Source organism: Stomoxys calcitrans, chromosome 5, assembly GCF_963082655.1.
Source record: "Stomoxys calcitrans chromosome 5, idStoCalc2.1, whole genome shotgun sequence".
In the NCBI taxonomy this organism is placed as follows: domain Eukaryota; kingdom Metazoa; phylum Arthropoda; class Insecta; order Diptera; family Muscidae; genus Stomoxys; species Stomoxys calcitrans.
The window spans coordinates 129,944,944-129,965,355 of record NC_081556.1 but is presented as its reverse complement, the minus strand read 5'-3'; the positions used below and the strand labels follow the sequence as shown (position 1 = coordinate 129,965,355).

The following is a 20,412-nucleotide window of genomic DNA, read 5'->3' as shown; positions in this document are numbered from 1 at the left end:
CTCCACATGAAAATGTGACTACAACAACAACAGGTATATTTACTTGTTAGCCGATCGAATCAAGTCCATTCGACTGTCGAATTTGCATTATGCACATCGCTTGGAGATTGTAAGGGGGCAATATCAGTTCATATTTAGAAACAGATACCTCGTGCACAAGTCGCCTTATTTGAATTTTTGAGCCTCTAGAAAGCTTTAGGAGAGACATGGGCCCCTAATACTTGGCCTCTGAATTCTAAAATGAGATTCATTCTCATCTCCCAGATATCTTTCATTAAAGTCACATATTGGTAACGAGCGGTCTATATGGCTGTTTGGGGGTTTTTAGGGTAGGGAGTTCGTCCTAGTTACTAGACTCGAAATTTGAATATCTGATTTGTGTTTTGGGTAACTATCATTGTACAGCCACAAATTCGTCGAACCATGTCTGATATATGTACATTCCGGATATATAGCAAAGCCTTCGGCTTTCATTAGGGTATAAGAGATACTTCTCCCTTATTAGAGAGTGCAGTCCGTTTGAAGTTTTAGCTCTCCGTTGTGAAGCTCTCCGTTAAATGGCGAGTCGCATAGCGACACCACTTCGTAGAGATACTTGGCTAGATAGCTCACAAATATGCTTATCTCTACGCAACAGTGGCCGCCTTCGACTTCGGTTAGGGTTAGAACCAAAACTTTTTTTTGGTTCACACATTTTTGTAACCTTTACCGATTATAGGGTACAAAAATTCGTGAACCAAAAACTTAAGTTTTCCAGCGAAATATTCATGATACCTTTAGGTAAAATTTAAAAGTACTCTTTCTGTCCAAAAAGTACCTTTTTAGTACCATTTTAAATTTTGTTTTTTCCATCCCTGCCTTATTTCAGCAATTTTTTCGTACTCTGCATCGCTTCATCCCCAAGCGTTCAATTTTCATATACGAAAAAGCAAGTGGGACCAAGCTCAATAATTTTTTCAAGCACTTTAATTGGAAACTTTGTTTCTTGAATGACGACATAAATGCTAAGACTGAAATGATAGAAAGGATAATCCTAATTTGAATGAAGTCATGCGTTCCCCCTAGGAATTTATAGGTTAATTCAAAGGATAAGAGTTGATATAATTAGACATGCAGGAATGCTGTCAAATCGAAAGAGGAGGCATTCAGTAAATGGCGCACACTGAGGCAAGTCCTTCAGACGATCTTGCTGTTCTAAGTTCACACTGACCTGGAAGTTAGATTAGCTCTTTTTGCCAGCGTGCGATTAGGAGATTAATTTCATGGGATCTGATATTGGAGATAGATCTTACCTCGAATAATAAATATTTTATTTAGCTACACCATTCGGATCTCAATTGGGCCAGAGCAATTGTGGTTCTCCTTTTTCTCGCCATTTGCAATGGCGTCCACCAGGGACTTTATTTAGTCGGTATGGCAAGGTCGATTGGTTTATATCCTGCATATCCGCCTAGTATGAAGAGGTTGTGAGTGGATCAGTGAAGGGTCGACAGATCGCGTTCTGAGACATCCAAATCTTTTTCTTAGCCCTAGGAGGGGGTGAGTCAAAAGTTCGGGTGATGTTCCTGCCGGCAGCCTTGGATATTTAAAAGTTAACAATGAACTCTAATCTTAAAGAACTTGGTTGTTGTTGTAGCCACATTTTCATGGCTACGTGAGTCAAAAGTTCGGGTGATGTTCCTGCCGGCAGCCTTGGATATTTAAAAGTTAACAATGAACTCTAATCTTAAAGAACTTGGTTGTTGTTGTTGTGATCACATTTTCATGTGGAGGTGGCGATCCTCGCCAAGCTCATGTAGGTGAGCAAGCTCGCACGGTGAATAGGGTGGCAACTGCTTATTTTAAGGCGTAATTAACTCGTCATGTCGACCATCATGGGCACTTAGTATTTGTGCAAGAGCCGGTGAAACCCGACCTCTCACTGAGACTCTTCGCTCGATACCGATGATTGTACGCGACTGTCGTTGCAGCTACTACGTACGGAGCATTCCATTATCTGCAACCTGTGGACCCGGTAGCTTGCAGCTAAGGTTCTCGTTACAGCAATGAACACCACACAGATCGGGCCTCAATGTTTCAGCCTGTGCGGTGCTCAAATCTATCCCGTGCCGGGGGATAATAAATTAATAAAACCGTTGTGATCCCTTGAAGATGTTTGCGAGCTACCAAAACCATTCATAATTCTAATGGGGGCATTCTCATTCACCTTGCAAAACGTGGAGTTGTCAACCTGTCTACCAAAGCCAAGCCCCTCTGATCTATATGAAGGAGAAAATGCCATAAGTCGTGATGCGGATTAAGGTCTACTAACACCAAAAGATTATAGCCGGAGAGTAGCCGACTAATGTCAGTCCTTTAACCTGGGCACAACTGCCAACTTACGGTATATATACGTTGTGTGTTACTGCTACCTCCATTCACTCTTAGTAGGGGTCACCAATGTCAGGCTAAGGTGAGATTAGTCTTAACTGCACGGAGTAGTGTATTAAGAAAGCCATTCTACCACCTCCAGCTCGTGTGCGATACTACGCATCACATAGCAGCTGTAACAACTTTGGAAGCTGCTATGTTTCCTGGATCACTGCGACAATTATGTTCTTCCAACCCATAAAATCCACTATCTCATCGACTTTGTCAAGGAGGGAGGGGAAACTGCAAAAAGATGCATTCCTAAGTACTGGCACCGCAATATTCAGAGTAAGGTGCTGCTACGGTTCATATTGTCACATGGGACGTAGAAATCGGGATTTGGAAGGTCACCATAAACCAATTACGACAAAAGCGACGCAAATGTCCTTATGGGCTGGAATGGAGTAATGACAGCATCACAAGAAATGAATTTAAAATATTCTATTTTTTCTTACTTGTGTGTTTGACGTCCTTGGGCAGCAGTAACTTAAACTGAGAAAGTCCAGAGGCATGTCGTAGATCATGTGTGCATCCAACAACATTAGGCATTATAATATTCCCTGCATACTTTGATCCTTTCGAATACATTTTACAAGATGAATGGCGGCATTTTAATTGTAATTATATTATGGCCTTTAATTGCTGAGATTGCGTTGCTTATGATGCCTCATGTGTCATAATCTCCAAACAAAGATGTAACCAAGTTAATAGCCAAGATAAGATATTTAAAGCATGAACAAACAAACTAACCATCCATTATGTACATATGAAGTCATTTGAGGAACATTTCGCACTCGAAACAGGTATGCATGCCGCCATGCATGCATGAATCGTCCGTCTATTCCATGGAATGAATATGTTGTCATCATCACCATCGCACACATCAAGTAATCCAAGACAACACCTTTCCATTTCCTCTGATGGATGAATGAATGAAGTGGGGTAACCTGCTCAACATTTTACAACATTTGACGGTTATTCAACCAAATAAAAATTACAAATATGTTCAATGAGTAGGCGGTGGGCAGTCCATATTGACACTGGATAGATTGGTAGTTCTAGGCAAATCAAGTTACTAGAGTGCACAGAAACAAAAACAAAAATTACTTCATCAACAACAAACACCCACACGCTTGATTAACGACAAAATTTTGACAAAAACAAACGTAAATCGAGAAATGATTTTAGTAAAGCACAATATTTGCTGCTTTACAGCAAACATTCGACAGCCGCCAAAGCCCCCCAAACTCAAACACTCGAAAATGTAACAGAACTGTGAAGAGAGCGTAGCTAAGGAGAAAGAGAGATATTTAACAAAGTAAGAGGGTTGCCATTTCAATCCAAAAACGCGGTTTCTTGGCTACACTGAATCACAATGTAATAATTACAAGAAAAACTAAGTAGCTTCTGAAAAACGAGGTAATTATTCATTATCTGCGCTTTAAAAGTTTAAATCGGTAAGTATCGTGAAAAAGAGGCGTGGAGAGATAAAACGTTATGCTATTTGATATTTTTGTAGATATTTAGCTTAAGATTATTTGTAATCCGTACACTAAATGGGTATACTGATTCTTTGACAAGGGGATTCAGATCTATAGACCGATTAGACTTAGCTAATATTAAGCGTATTTATTATTATCAACGTATTTATTGTAAGCGTAGTTATAATAATGCACATTCCACTGGCGCCACAGCCGATCGCGACTAGAAGAGCACATCGGTGAAATAGGAGCGGAAGACCTAACAACAAGCGGATGGCTGGAGAGCTGTTAGAATTTTTGTAGAAGGGATACTCAGGTCAAAGAAAAGAGACCTTGGCTCCACATCAATGATATAGCAATTGCTATATCGAGAGGGCACCTCGACACAGGAAAACTGAGACGTATGGCGTAAATGCCACAAGGGGATCCACTTTGAAGTAATGCGAGAGCGGTTTCGGTCGTTTTCCCTTTTATTTCGAGATAAAAGGTGGGTTTTTTTATGACGAGAGGCGACGTCCATCTTTAGATGCGTTATGCATTTTCCAACCTTATGCCAAAAAAGAGCCATGGTCTTATATACCGTGGTGCTCTTCATCTCCATGGGGAGATCTGAAGAAGAGAGACTGACGCCAGAGAACTTCCGTGGAGTGCAACATACATACTTTATGGTTTGAAAGGTGGTGGCGGTACCCCACAAAGTGGTATGAGAAGTTGGGGCTTCTCCCCATTTCACTGTGTGCTCAAATCGTAAAACAGCAGCAAAAAGTAAAATTTTAAAAATGAGACTTTTTTATATGTTCCAATTGAATTTGCTTTAGAACACCCTGGAGATTAAGAATCACAAGTAATTAAAATATTTGGCAACCCTGATTATTAGCAAACAGCTGATAATGTTTACAAAATTTAAACAAACGGTAAGCAGCAAACAGACCTTAAATTTCAAGTATTTCGTTGGTTCAATATTCTTTTTAGGAGTTCGGATTTCAATAACTTTTTTATATGGATTCTAATCGTAAAGGTGAGTATTTAAAAAAATGCTGTATACATTCTCAATATATATATTTTTTTTTTCAAAATCATTTGTAACCCTTTTTTTGAAAAGACACACTAATTTACAAAGTTTGGAAAAGCTAGCTTGATTGTATATAATTTTTGCCGCTATGGGGGGGCTTTCTGGATATCGAGGGAGCATATAACAAAACGGAGGATTGATAGGATAGGATTGATTGATAGCCGCCTATTCAAGAATCAACTAGTGTATAAATATTTACTATGCGGCAGCATTATCTACGCAGATTTGGCAAATAGTGTGCTTAGAAGGAGGGTGACAAGGGCAACAACTCAAGGTGGAACCTCGTAATAAACTATGTCAAATTGGATCTCAACAACAATAACACAAAATTAATCGTATTTGCGGACACGGCATATCCAGTGTTGCTGACTCGACTCAAGTTTCTATCTTCGAACAGCGAGATCATGGAAAGGTCACTGAGGAAACTGTTGAGGTGGGGTTGAGCTTGTGTTCTTTACTCAACCACTTTGCAATTGTTGTAAGAGTTGATTTACCTATCTAGGCCTAGTCCTCAATGCGAAACTGCCTAGGAAGTGAAATGAGTAGGAAAATAGCCGAAATAGAGCTGGTAAAATATCGATGGCACTATCGATATTTTATTTTTTGTCTGTATATCGATTGATATTTTTCCTATCGACACAATCGGTAAGGTTAAATATTTTGCAAAATTTAACAAAATAAGCGATTCGACAACCTATTGTTTAAGATATTGGGTTGCCCAAAAAGTAATTGCGGATTTTTTAAAAGTAAGTAAATGCATTTTAATAAAACTTAGAATGAACTTTAATCAAATATACTTTTTTACACCTTTTTTTCTAAAGCAAGCTAAAAGTAACAGCTGATAACTGACAGAAGAGAGAATGCAATTACAGAGTCACAAGCTGTGAAAAAATTTGTCAACGCCGACTATATGAAAAATCCGCAATTACTTTTTGGGCAACCCAATACATAGCATCTTTTTCATAAGATTGGGCTAAAATTTGTACAATGATTTCTATCATGATTTCCAACTGACTTTATTTAATTTGATTTTATTGGGTCCGTGCAATGGTATTGCTTTCATAAAAATTGAACTCCTGATGTGTATACCCTCCACTATTGGATTTTTGATCGTCATGACATTTTAAGTTGATCTAGCCAAGTCCGTCCGTCTGTCTGTCGAAAGCACGCTAACTTTCATTAGTGTAGGTTGGATGGCATTGTAAATAGGCCATATCAGTTCATGTTTTGATATAGCTGCCATATAAATCGATCTTGGATCTTGACTTCTTGAGTCACTAGAGGGCGAAATTCTTATCCGATTTGGCTGAAAATGCGCATGAGGTGTTTTGTTATGATTTACAACAACTGTGCCAAGTGTGGTTCAAATCGGTTCATAATCTGATATAGCTGTCTTATAAACAGATCTGGGGTCTTGACTTTTGAGCCTCTAGAGGGCGCAATTCTTATCCGATTTAGCTGAAATTTTGTATGAGGTGTTTTCTTCTGATTTCCAATAACAGTGCTACGTATGGTTTAAATCGGTCCATAACCCGACATAGCTGCCATTTAAACCGATCTTGAATCTTGACTTCTTGAGCCACTAGAGAGCGTAATTTTTATCCGATTTGGGGTAAATTTTGCAAGAAGTGTTTTGTTAGGACTTCAAACAGTAATGCCAAATATGGTTTTAATTAGTCCATAGCCTGATATAGCTACCATATAAACCGATCTGGGATCTTGACTTCTTGAGCATCTAGAGGTCGCAATTCTTATCCGATTTGGCTGAAATTTTGTACAACGATTTATACTATGGTCTACACCATTCATTTTAATTATGGCCCGTCGAGAGCTTTACTAACGGTCGCTCACTTGTTGCCTTTTTTATGGGCTTATTTGAAATTCCTGGTTTATGTCGATCGACCACGGATCAAAGCACATCTAAAGAACTATGGGACGCGTTTCGTCTTTGGTTAGAAGACTTTTGAACCATATTAGGTGGGATGGCTTCAAGGGACGTGCGTTGGTATGTTGTATTTGAATCGTGTTTATAGCGAAAACGCCTTTATGGTACAAATACCACATAAACAACGCTCGACAACCCTGTCTATTAGCTGTACTTTTCCTAATGCATGTGTTTTCATGTAACCGATTTTAGTCTTGGAACCATATAAGTATTTTTTACCCGATTCGTACGAAATATGGAGCAATGATGAAATATGGAACCTTCAATTCCCTGTCCGATCTCCAGAATAAGGTTCTTATGTTTTTAGAAGGGACGACGACATTTGCATCTTAACATATATCCATGATGGTGGGTATTGAATGTTCGGCTCGAATATCCAATGTTTTTGCTTGTTAATTTATATTCCTAAAATTAATTTTGATATTTTTATAACAAAAACTTTGTTAGCATTTTTTTCCTGTTTTTAAGAGTTTATTTTTAAGGGGGTTTTTTCAACAATTATTGATAAAAAAATCATGTTAACCCTGTTTTAAGAGAATCCCACTGAGTTAACTCTGTTAAGCTAAAATATTCTGGCAAATACTCTTTGCTTTTAAGCTTCGTGCTGTTCGTTCGTTCGTATGTGTGTGTGTGCGAGTTTGTTTATGGTGCACCGTCTATACTTTGCGGTTAGTTAGTGATGATAATGATGATGCTTTGGGGGGCTTCTATATGCGAGTACAAGGTGTGTGAGACTGTATGTATCCATGGAATTTGAATGTTAGCTAGGCGGTTTGTTATGTTACTCTCTCTCTCACTCGCTCTCTCTCACTTGAGTTTGTTTCTAATAAAAAGAGCAACATCATCATCATCGACATCATTATACAATTTGTTGTTTTTGTTATATGCCTATTTTATTTTTGCTTTGCCAATATTTGTCTCGCTGATGATGTTGGCTGCTGCGTGTGTGTGAGCGGTGACAAAAAGCCATTTAACTAGTAGACCAAGCAGCCGACCGATCATCGTTGGTGGCTGTTGGCTGGCCTTTTTCAGGTCTAACAATTTGAAGAGTGCGAAACAAATGTTAGTATTGATTTGACTTTTGGAGTGAGTGAAGTGCTCGCGAGGATCGCCTAAATAAAAACCTCCATAAAACAGAAAAAAAAAAGAAAATTAACGAAATAACAAAGCGACGGTGTATATTTTTCTATTCGGTGTACACTAAGAGATCGACAGAGAGAGAGATAGAAGGAGAGCAGCTGCCTTTGATACAAATTTCAGTGTTTATTGAGCAAAAACAAAAAAAAAGATATTTACACCTCAATAACACCACATTTGGTTGAAAACAAAAAAAGTATGTAAAAATAACAACAAAACAAGAATACATTTTTAGAAAATTAAAAAGAAACCAACAACAAAAATTAATTGAAGTAATAAAAAATTTAGAAAAAAAAATCGTGATTTTAATCAGTGACAGTGTTAGCAAACGGTTCGTTGATTTTCATTGTCAATTTGGGCAATCTTTGCTTTGAGCATTGCCAACAAATAGCATAAAAAATGGCACATTTCTTCTATAAGCAGTAGAAGAAAAGAGAAAGACTTAAGCTTGCCAAACGGGACCATACTAAGTATTTGAAGAGCTTAACGGTTGTGAGTTTGAAATCGCCATCCGTCGTCATTGTTGTCGTCGTCAACGTTATTGTCGTTACAATGGCAAAAAACACGAAGAAACGTGTTTGCCATACGAAAGTATTTGCACCCCCTCGCTGATGTTGATGGTCGTCACCCCCATATGGTGGCGTTGAAGATCGCCAGACATTTGCGTTGAGGTGTAAAGTATTCATCTCGTTTCTTTTTTTCTAGTTTGCTTAAAGTCCATACAAAATATTGAAAAAAAAAAAAACATAATGACAGCTCTAAGCTGTGCGTAATTGGAGTGAAAATCGAAGAGAGAAACAACCAAAAGACTTATAGGGATATGCTAATTTCCATAAAGATAAAAAAGGAAAATCCCAACAAGCCATACCTTATTATAGGTATAACATTTTCTAAATTTTCTTACACCGCTTATTTATTAATCAAAAACTTAAACAATTAACTGACATATTTCTTCGAGTGTATTTAAATAAGACCAACTCGCAAAAAATCACAATCTCTACATCTCACGATTACGTCACGTAAAAGTGTTTTCGTCTTCAAAAAAACAAAAAAGAAACTCAAGCAAAGCAAAACCACTAAACTCGTACATCACTGAGATAATGCAATAATTCATCAACCACCTAAATAAACAACGACTAACATTTGATTCGAGCGTATAATTAGAAATAGAAAAAAATAAACAAATAAAATGGGAATCTAAAATAAAAATCTTTTACAAAAAAAAAAAGAAAGAAATTCACTATTTGCGTAGTCTGCATGAATCATTTTCCTATTCTAATGAGAAGTTGAACAAAACAGCCAACTGTTTCAAATATAAGAAAATTTTTTAAATAAATAAACAAAAAGTCGAATGAAGAATCATTGACAGGAATTGAAATTTAAGAAATAATAGAAGAAATAACCCAACATATGTATGTCTATTTATAGCAAAAAATAACCATAAAGTGAACTTCAAGTTGGACGGGAGGAACCAGTTTTGCCTAAGTTTTTTTTGGAGTTATCAGTTAAGCAAATTTTCTTGAAGAGATTAAAAAAATGGATATAAAACCAATCGTTGACACAAATTGGATTGAAATTGAATCAAAAATACAACTTTTTTAGGCTTAAAAACCATTATCCCCAGTTCTGTGCTTATGGCAGATATATGCAAATAAGGTTCGTTAATATTCAGCAAGCATATATAGAGGTCTAATACAGCTCAATGTCAGCTATATGCATATAAGGTCCGTTCTTATTCAGCAAGCACATATAGAGGTCAAATATAACTTAATGTACCGAATTTCGGCGAAATCTTGTAATATATGTGCGTTTTATAGCACCAAGACCCCAAATCGGAAGATTGATCTATTTTGGGGCTATATCGAAATATAGTCCTATATATCCCTTCAAACTTAACGTGCCCATGTCAATAAAAAATATTATGGAGAATTATTTTGCAAATAAATGCTTATTTGATATGAAACATGAGAGAACTAGGTGACGTATGGTTTATGGCGTTTGTGGGTATAATTATCGAAAAGTATTCATACGCACTCTGGGCCAACAAATTTAAATTGGGTGGTGCTGTGGAAGTGTTCTCGCTAAATCATATGCAGTGTTGCTGTTTTTCTTACCAATATTGGTAGGTTTTTATTCTCATGGTTTTTATTCTGACCTCAATTTTTGGTAGGTTTTTCCCACAATATATACCAAGTTAATTTCTGAAAAAATCGCCGAGAATACATCAAAATCATTTCCATTCCTGTCGTTTCTGTGTATTCGTTAAGAGTGTAGAATAAAACCCTGGATGTCGAGGGTCCTAATACTTTTGCAATGGCCTCGCTGTCTCAAATTTCAGAGAAAATGTGTAAGTTTTGATATTGGCTGTAATTGGAACGTAATCTGTTCTCAATTTCGTAAATTCTGGGTAAGAATGACGTCTTTTGTGTATTAAATATCTTCAATTCGAAATAGGCCTATATCGCAGATATAGTATACTTAACTCCACGCGAATAATATGTTAATACCATATGTATGTGTCCAGAACAATTTATTTATATACTTCCAAACCCCTATACCTCCTTAAGATATCAAAAAATTCTATAACCTATTACTCCTTCCAGACCATATTCCTAATCTATTCGCCGTTACCTTTCATTTGAGTCCTATTTTGTCATATCGTCCAATATGCCTATTTGAGCGGGTTTTTGGGTCGGGACGGCCCCCTAGGTATGTGGACCCAATTTTTAATATCATGTTAGTACTCTAATCCCGAATGCCTTTCATTTGAGTCACATTCTGTCCCAATCGGTCTACTTTTATTTTTCGGTGGTGCTTTTGGGGTAAAGGGGAGCGCCCCCCTTCCAAACTCAAAAAATTGTACAGCTTTTTTCTTGTATTCCTTCCAGTTCAGCCGTTTTCGACTCTATTCGGAACAAACAAACAGACAAACAAGCACACTTTGAGTGCTTGTATTATAATAGATAAATATAATCGCATCTTGTCTATACTCGATTGTTGAGGGGTCCATGCAGCTCAATGTTACTGCGAAAATGGATAGTAAATGCGAATTTATCGGTTCAAGATCTTACCGCAGGAGATCGCTCTTTTCAAACTCAAACACCCTAGGCTGTAGAGTGATTTCAACAGACAGACCGACGGACATGCCTAGATCGTCTATGAATATAACAGACGGAGGGACATGGCTAGATCGTCTATGAATATAACAGACGGACGGACATGGCTAGATCGTCTAAGAATATAGCGAATATCTAGATTCTTTGTAGATTTCCAAATGTATATTTTGATTATACTTCGGTGGTGCTTATAAAAACATGTATCGAATTTTTGGCTTTGTAGAACATTCGGTAGGTTTTGATCGGTTTTGGTAGGATTTTTCTTTAATTTTGGTAGGAAATTATTTTCTTTAGTGGTCATAAGTACTACCAAGTTTGTGGTATCCCCTACTCCTGCATTTCCGACATATAATATAAAGAACCCATGGGTTGTCCTGATGTCGTAATTCTACTTTAATGTACTGTTGATACGAAATTTCGACAAAGTCTGATGCGGATTTTACAAATTCAGCGTCATAGTGAACATGTTAACATCTGCACACGGAGTGTCCCGCTTTTTATCATCTGACCGAATACCTCGTGTGAAACCATGTAAAACCTTCTCCTCAAAGAGGTGTCGCCCTGCAGGACTCCGTTCAGATTCGGCTATAAAAAGGATGCCCTTAACTTTGAGCTTATACTTGAATCGGGAAAAATGTGAAGCTTGCCCCCTGTTCCTTAATCAAATGTTTGTGGGCAAATTTGCTATAAAGCTAATTACGCCTCAAACATTTTTTTTTTGCCAAACGTGCATCTGAGGCCACTCCAAACTCTGTAGCTATTTGAATCGACTTTCTTCTGATTTGATAAACGGCTGCTAGTGTCCATTACTTTAGTGGGGTATGCTTACTCACGATGTACAACCTACAGTCATCTATCTCTCCGTCAAAGATATGCCTCTGCCCCTTTACCTAACAGAGAATAACATAATGCATTTACTATATTGAAGTACTAGTATATGCAATTTTTCCCATTTGCACATTCCATTAAGGAACAGGGCCAAACTCCTTATGTATCAATGAGTGCTTTTCGATTCAAATTTTAGGTAGTTTTAGGTCAATGATAAGGTACCTCCTCTTTGCGGAGAATTATTATTATCAAAAGATAGTAAACTGGTAGCAGGTGGTTGTTGATGGGGCACAGATACCAACTACACCTATCTATAATGCACCTACACATAATTCTACTATCTGTACATACCGCAGGTACAGATTGTAGAATTATGTGTAGGCAGTTTCAGACTGGACAGCACTCCCAATTCACTCCAAGTACAGGTCATAAGCGGTCAAGCAAATAAGTGCTAGGATATACGTCCAGCATTCAGAAATCGGATGCGTGGTCAAAGTATAAAGTTTTGAGGTTGTGGTCTGAACGCAATGAAATGTCATGTCACTAGCGTCAACATACTGAACGGAATATTACATCACGAAAGCCTGTACCCATCGCAACTAAAGATGTGCACTTTAGTGGTGAATTGTCGTGTCAAACGTGAATTATGCGTGAGTGCCGTGCTTCGAGAGAGAGATTTAAATCCAATCACCTGCGATCCATGATGAGCGGGCCGAACTTAACGCGCTTTAACTAATTACTATTGCATCGCAGCACTCGAAATGCAAGTGCTACTTATAATCCACAAAATGTAAACTGGCCTCCTGCGTCTTGCCTTGCCTTGTTTTTACGGTTGGTGCTATTCTTTTTATACTCTCGACCATAGTATGGGGGTTCATCAATTCGCCATTCCGTTCGTAAAACCATGTTTCCCTAGAGCCCAAATCCACTTGACTCGAGATAATCTCCAAAACCTCCACTACGATTTATGCGGTTTTCACACCCACCACCATAGGATGGGGGTATACTTGATCTAGGACCCCATATAAAGTATATTTATATTACTGATCGTCTTGACGTCCTGAGTTGATTTAGCAATGTTAGATGTACTCCACTCTTGAAAGAGATTATTTGAGTCCGATATTCCCATGAGGAATTTGGGAGCGGGAAAGCCCCTAGGGTGGTGATTGGTGAGTTTAGGGATGCTATGGATCTTCTTAAGAGTTTTGTTCGAAATCCCAAAAAAGGCCTCTTCCATTTTTTCACTAGTGTAAACAAATAATATTTCTTTCTGTGTACACAAGTGGTGGCAGTGAACTAATTTTAAATTTGCCAACAAAAAACAACGACTACAAAACAAAAATATTCTAATATTAAAAACTACAAATTAGTTTCGGACATACAGACATACACGTAGTTCAAAGAAAATATTAGACATAAACAGATTTTAATAAATATACACATTCTCATATATGTATTTATTTTTGTTTGTTTGCACGTACATACCTGTCCGCTAAAATAAATATACTATAGCAGAAGTTTGTCGCCATGTGTGTATGTATATGTGTACGCATGTAAAGCTAGAGCACATAATTAACGAAAACGAATTTTTTCGCTATTTGGTAGTTAGGTAGGTTTATTATATTCGAATGCTCTTAACGACATGAAGAATTCGTTCCTTGTTTAATGTATGGTTGGTTTTTTTGTGTTTTTGCGCTTTTAGCCATCAATTTACAATTTTAAATAATGAATGCTCAACAGCCAAAAGCACATACTAAAGAAATTAGCTAAGCAAATACCAAGTTTCGAGCTTGAACTAGCCATTGCCGCCAAAGCGCAAAATTATTGTTATTATTATACAACAAAAGCAATAACAGAAACAACAACAACAACAGCAACATCATCAGCTAGTTGGCACTTTGATTTTTACTACTACATGGCTATGGCTATGACTTTGGCTACAGGCTATGACATCATAATTCGTACAAATTTTAATAAAGGCCTTTTCCAAGTCATATCGGGTGTGGATGACAGCTGCTTCTATTCTATTGATACACAATACCATACAGTTGATGTTGATGATGTTGCGTGTGTGGGCGTTCCCCACATCTTCGCCTTTGGTTGAAGATTCATGATTTATCTATTCTTACCGAAATGTTGTTGTGGATTTTGGTAATTTTGAGATAAATTTTGCTCAAGGTTATATTCTTTTTAGTTTTCGCTCAATTAGGTGCAAAATTAAGATGAGATACACGAAGAAAAAGACATGGTTATTGTTTGATTTATAAAAAAAAAATATTGGTAAATAAAAAAAAAAAAACAAGTAAAAGCGTGCAAAATTCGGCCTGGCCGAATCTTATATACCCTCCACCATGGATCGCATTTGTCGAGTTCTTTTCCCGGCATCCCTTCTTAGGCAAAAAAGGATATAAGAAAAGATTTGCTCTGCGATAGAGCGATATCAAGATATGGTCCGGTTTGGACCACAATTATATTATATGTTGGAGACCTGTGTAAAATGTCAGCCAATTCGAATAAGAATTGCGTCCTTTGGGGGCTCAAGAAGTAAAATAGAGAGATCGATTTATATGGGAGCTGTATCGGGCTATAGACTGATTCATACCATAATAAACACGTATGTTGATGGTCATGAGAGGATCCGTCGTAGAAAATTTCAGGCAAATCGGATAATAATTGCGACCTCTAGATGCTCAAGAAGTCAAGATCCCAGATCGGTTTATATGGCAGCTATATCAGGTTATGAACAGATTTGAACCTTATTTGACGCAGTTGTTGAGAGTAAGAATAAAATACGTTATGCTAAATTTCAGCCAAATCGGATAGGAATTGCACCCTCTGGAAGCTCAAGAAGTCAAGACCCAAGATCGGTTTATATGGCAGCTATATCAGGTTATGAACCGATTTAAATCATACTTGGCACAGTTGTTGGATATCATAACAAAATACTTCGTGCAAAATTTAAATTCAATCGGATAAGAATTGTGCACTCTAGAGGCTAAAGAAGTCAAAACCCAAGATCGGTTTATATGACAGCTATATCAGGTTGTAGACCGATTTGTACCATACTTGGCACAGTTGTTGGATATCATAACAAAACACGTCGTGCAAAATTTCATTCCAATCGGATAAGAATTGCGCACTCTAGAGGCTCAAGAAGTCAAGACCAAAGATCGGTTTATATGGCAGCTATTGGGTTGCCCAAAAAGTAATTGCGGATTTTTCATATAGTCGACGTTGGCAAATTTTTTCACAGCTTGTGACTCTGTAATTGCATTCTTTCTTCTGTCAGTTATCAGCTGTAACTTTTAGCTTGCTTTAGAAAAAAAGTATATTTGATTAAAGTCCATTCTAAGTCTTATTAAAAATGCATTTACTTTCTTTTAAAAAATCCGCAATTACTTTTTGGGCAACCCAATATATCAAAACATGGACCCCCCTTTTTTGTGACCATCTATCATTCGTTGTCCTTTGGGCCTGGTCCAGTATCCCTGGAATGTGTAGGATAGTTCCTAGTCCCACAAGCTCATCCGCTTAACAATTGCCTGGGTGAACAGGGGAATTTTGAACTGTTCAGCCATCTCGTTGAGAGATCTGTGACATTCGAGGACGGTTTTTGTGTTCAGAAATACGTTCTCGAGTGGTTTAATGGTTGCCTGGCGGTCTGAGAAGATATTTATGCCAATCGTCGTAATGACATTATATTTTAGCCATTACTTAATTGCGAGGATCTCTGCTTGATACACAGTGCAGTGGTCGTTTAACCTTTTCGATATGACCAGTTCTTTAGAGCACACCCCAAAACCCACCTGGTCGTTTAGTTTGGAACCATCCGTATAGAAGTCATTTAAGTTGTGTTACCAAGGATATCGTAGTTCCAATCGGTTCTACCAGGAAAAGTGGTTTAGCCACTTAATCAAAAAGCGGCTCAGGTAGGGTGTAATCTACACTGCCTGGAACATCGGATATTGTATCAAGTATAATACATGACCAATGAGAAAGCTTCCTTAACCTCAAGGCAGTGTTCGCTGCAATTTGGATAGCCACAAGGTCCAGAGGCAAACGATGTAGAATTAAATTCAGTGCATTCAGATGGTGTCGTCCTCAGTGCGGCTGTGATGCACAAACAATCCATCCTTTGGATCCGGTTAAGTATGGAGCAGTAGGTGGACTTTTAAAGCGCCGTCCGCCAGACCACAACACCATACAGCATTATTGATCTGACAACTGCAGTATATAGCCAATGCATGACACGCGTTATTAACCCCCAACTTTTTCCATTGGCTCTTTTGTAGGTGTATATGGGAGGCCACCGTAGCGCAAAGGTTAGCACGTCCGCCTATGACGCTAAAAGCCTGGGTTCGTATCCTGGCGAGACCATCAGAAAAAAAAAATTTTCAGCTGTGGTTTTCCCCTCCTAATGCTGGCAACATTTGTGATGTACAATGCCATGTAAAACTTCTCTCCAAAGAGGTGTCGCACTGCGGCACGCCATTCGAACTCGGCTATTAAAAGGAGGCCCCTTATCATTGAGCTTAAAACTTGAATCGGACTGCACTCATTGATATGTGAGAAGTTTGCCCCTGTTCCTTAGTGGAATGTTCATGGGCAAAATTTGCAATTTGCATAGGGCAAGAGTGGCCTTTCTTGCCCTTTCCAGAATGCTGGATATGAAGTTAAACACAAAGGTATTTTGCCCCCAAGGAGACAGGTTCCACTGTAGGCAACTTGTATATCCTGCTGCAAAGAACTACTTCTGTCTTGCACGGATTTATACCCAGACCACTTTCAGTAGCCCACTTTCCTGTTCCACGTAGAGCTTCCTGAATTATATCTCTTAGACTGCTGGGAAACTTTCACCTAACCGCAATTGCCACGTCATAATCATACGCGACCACTTTTACGCCTTTTTCTTCCAGAGACAATAATCTATTGTCCTTGAGGTGTTACTCTGCTGACCCATATTGCATGCATCTTTTATTAAGTAAGTTATTAATAAACTTTCTTAGGGTAGAGTTGATGCCTAGAAACTCCAATTCCTTCATGATTGACGTCGGTCTTACATTATTGAAAGCACCTTCAATGTCAAGAAATGCTAACATTGTATATTCCTTGACAGCGAGAGAACCCTCTATGTGGCCGACTAGGCCGTGAAGGGCTGTTTCTGTGGATTTGCCTTTACTATGTGCATGTTGCAGCCGCGACAGGTGATCTCCAGAGATCTTTGCCCTAAGATATGTTTCTATCAACTTCTCAAGAGTCTTCAGGATAAAGGATGACCAACTAATAGGTTGAAAATCTTTCGCCTTCGTATGGTAGGACTTTCCTGCTTTCGGAATGAAAATTACCTTCGTCTAACAGTCTATCACGGGCACGGCTTGTAATTTGGCGACTTAAGGAGTAGAAACTTCTTATCGCCCAAAGGATTTTCGGCTCAGACACAATTTCCCTAATGGCCTCCGACGAATGCATACCAGTGACAACCTCATCTGGCGCCACGCTGTCCGTTGGCTTAGAAACACAGGTGCCTAATTTCCAAGATCACGCCGTTCTTAACACCCTTTAATTAAATGTACTTTTATACATTTTTAGCAGAATCCATAGTGGTGGGTTTCCAAGATTCGACCCGTTCGAACATAGCAGGCTTTTGCTTGTTACTTGCTTAAAATTTATTACTATTTCAATATAATCACCTTTATGGGTTGCCCAAAAAGTAATTGCGGATTTTTCATATAGTCGGCGTTGACAAATTTTTTCACAGCTTGTGACTCTGTAATTGCATTCTTTTTTCTGTCAGTTATCAGCTGTTACTTTTAGCGTGCTTTAGAAAAAAAGTGTAAAAAAGTATATTTAATTAAAGTTCATTCTAAGTTTTATTAAAAATGGCTTAACTTTCTTTTAAAAAATCCGCAATTACTTTTTGGGCAACCCTAACTGAAATCTGGCTATTTTGCAAAGTCTTGCCAATTAGAAATAAGAGTTGTTGCACTTATGTGTTAAAATGATCAATTTAAATTAATCGTTTATGCCAAAAATGAAAGAATAACATCTTAATTTATTCTCAAACAAGAAAAAAACAAGCACACAAAAATGTTTGAATATAATCAAGGAATATTAACCAGTTAAATCATTCAATGCTATAACGTCATTTCCTCCAGCCTTATGGCTTCTCTGCTTCAAACGATATTTAAAATACACTTCAGTTTAAAAAAAAATCACTCTATGAAATTTATAGTGATGAAGAAAAGAAACGCTTTTGTGCAAGAATACATGAATAAAACCTGTCTTGGTCTTTTATCAATCTTATCTGCTAGACAAACACGATTTGCAAACAACAAAAAACAAGAAAATCGAAATAAATAAAAAAATAAATATTGTGTTAATGTTGCAAACAATACACTGCAGAAGTATGAATAAATAAGAATAACAAGACAGACAGACAATAATTTATCAAATTGAGCACCCTGTTAAGAGAAGAAAAGAACGCAGAAATTAACGCAAACTGGCAATTGGAGTGGACGACAATTGGTGTCATTTAATCAAAAGTGATCAACAATATTTATAGTTACTAGTCTGTTTATACCCTACACCACTACTGTGGTACAGGGTATTATAACTTAGTGCATTTGTTTGTAACACCCAGAAGGAAGAGAGATAGACCCATTGCAAGGTATACCGATTGACTCGGAATCACTTTCTGATTCGATTAAGCTATGTCCGTCTGTCTGTCCGTCTGTCTGTCTGTCTGTTTGTCAGTCCGTCTGTCTGTCCATGTTAATTTGTGTACAAACTACAGGTTAAGCTATGTCCGTCTGTCTGTCTGTCCGTCCGTCTTTCCATGTTAATTTGTGTACAAACTACAGGTCGCAGTTTTCATCCGATCGTTTTAAAATTCGGTACAAGCATGTTTTTTGGCCTAGAGACAAAGCCTATTGAAATTGGAAAAAATCGGTTCAGGTTAAGCTATGTCCGTCTGTCTGTCTTTCTGTCCGTCTGTCTGTATGTTTTTCTGTGTGTCTGTCCGTCCGTCTTTCCATGTTAATTTGTGTACAAACTACAGGTCGCAGTTTTCATCCGATCGTTTTAAAATTCGGTACAAGCATGTTTTTTGGCCTAGAGACAAAGCCTATTGAAATTAGAAAAAAAATCGGTTCAGATTTAGATATAGCTCGCATATATATGTTCGTCCGATTTTCAGTAATCAACCAATAAATTGGTCAATTGTCAACCGATTCTCTCGAAATTTGGCAGGAAGGATTTTCTTATGACTTTCGACAATAGTGGTGAATTTCATAGAAATCGGTTCAGATTCAGATATAGCTCTCACATATATATATCGCCCGATTTTCACTCCTAGAGCCACTGCTAGCTCATTTATTGACCAATCTTCCCAAAACTTTGTACAACGCTTTCCTCGACAACTACCACAATATATATAAAGTTTGCTTGAAATCGGTTCAGTTTTAGATATAGCTCCCATATATATGTTCGTCCGATTTGCAGTAATAATGCAATAAATTGGTCAGCTGTCAACCGATTCTCTCGAAATTTGGCAGGAAGGATTTTCTTATGACTTTCGACAATAGTGGTGAATTTCATAGAAATCGGTTCAGATTTAGATATAGCTCTCACATATATATAGCGCCCGATTTTCGCTCCTAGAGCCACTGCAAGCTCATTTATTCACCAATCTTCACAAAACTTTGTACAACGCTTTCCTTGACGAACTCCACAATATCTACAAAATTTATTTGAAATCGGTTCAGTTTTAGATATAGCTCCTATATATATGTTTCTGCGATTTGCAGTAATAATGCAATAAATTGGTCAATTGTTAACTGATTCACTCAAAATTTGGCAGGAAGGATTTTCTTATGACTTTCAACATTAATGGTGAATTTCATAGAAATCGGTTCAGATTTAGATATAGCTCTCATGTATATATATCGTCCGATTTTCACTCCTAGAGCCACTGCAAGCTCATTTATTGACCAATCTTCCCAAAATTTTGAACAACGCTTCCCTCGACAACTTATACAATATATATAAAGTTTGCTCGAAATCGGTTCAAATTTAGATATAGCTCCCATATATATGTTCGTCTGATTAGCAGTAATAATACAATAAATTGGTCAATTGTCAACCGATTCTCTCGAAATTTGGCAGGAAGGATTTTCTTATGACTTTCAACATTACTGTTGAATTTCATAGAAATCGGTTCAGATTTAGATATAGTTCCCATACATATATATCGCCCGATTTTTACTCCCAGAGCCACTGCAAGCTCATTTATTGACCAATCTTCACAAAACTTTGTACAACGCTTTCTTCGACAAATTCCACAATATCTACAAAATTTAATTGAAATCGGTTCAGTTTTAGATATAGCTCCCATATATATGTTCGTCCGATTTGCAGTAATAATGC

The 20,412-nt window shown here is 37.7% G+C and overlaps 1 protein-coding gene across 1 annotated transcript in view; it reads left to right on the top strand.

The window, feature by feature from the left end:
- Positions 1 to 7,975: 7,975 nt before the first annotated feature.
- The window catches only part of LOC106089123 (inactive histone-lysine N-methyltransferase 2E), a 79,335-nt gene continuing 66,898 nt past the window's right edge, over positions 7,976 to 20,412 (top strand). Inside the window, exon 1 of the mRNA XM_059368969.1 lies at positions 7,976 to 8,240. The gene's annotated coding sequence lies outside the window, so the exon portion shown is untranslated. The remainder of the gene's footprint in view (positions 8,241 to 20,412) is intronic.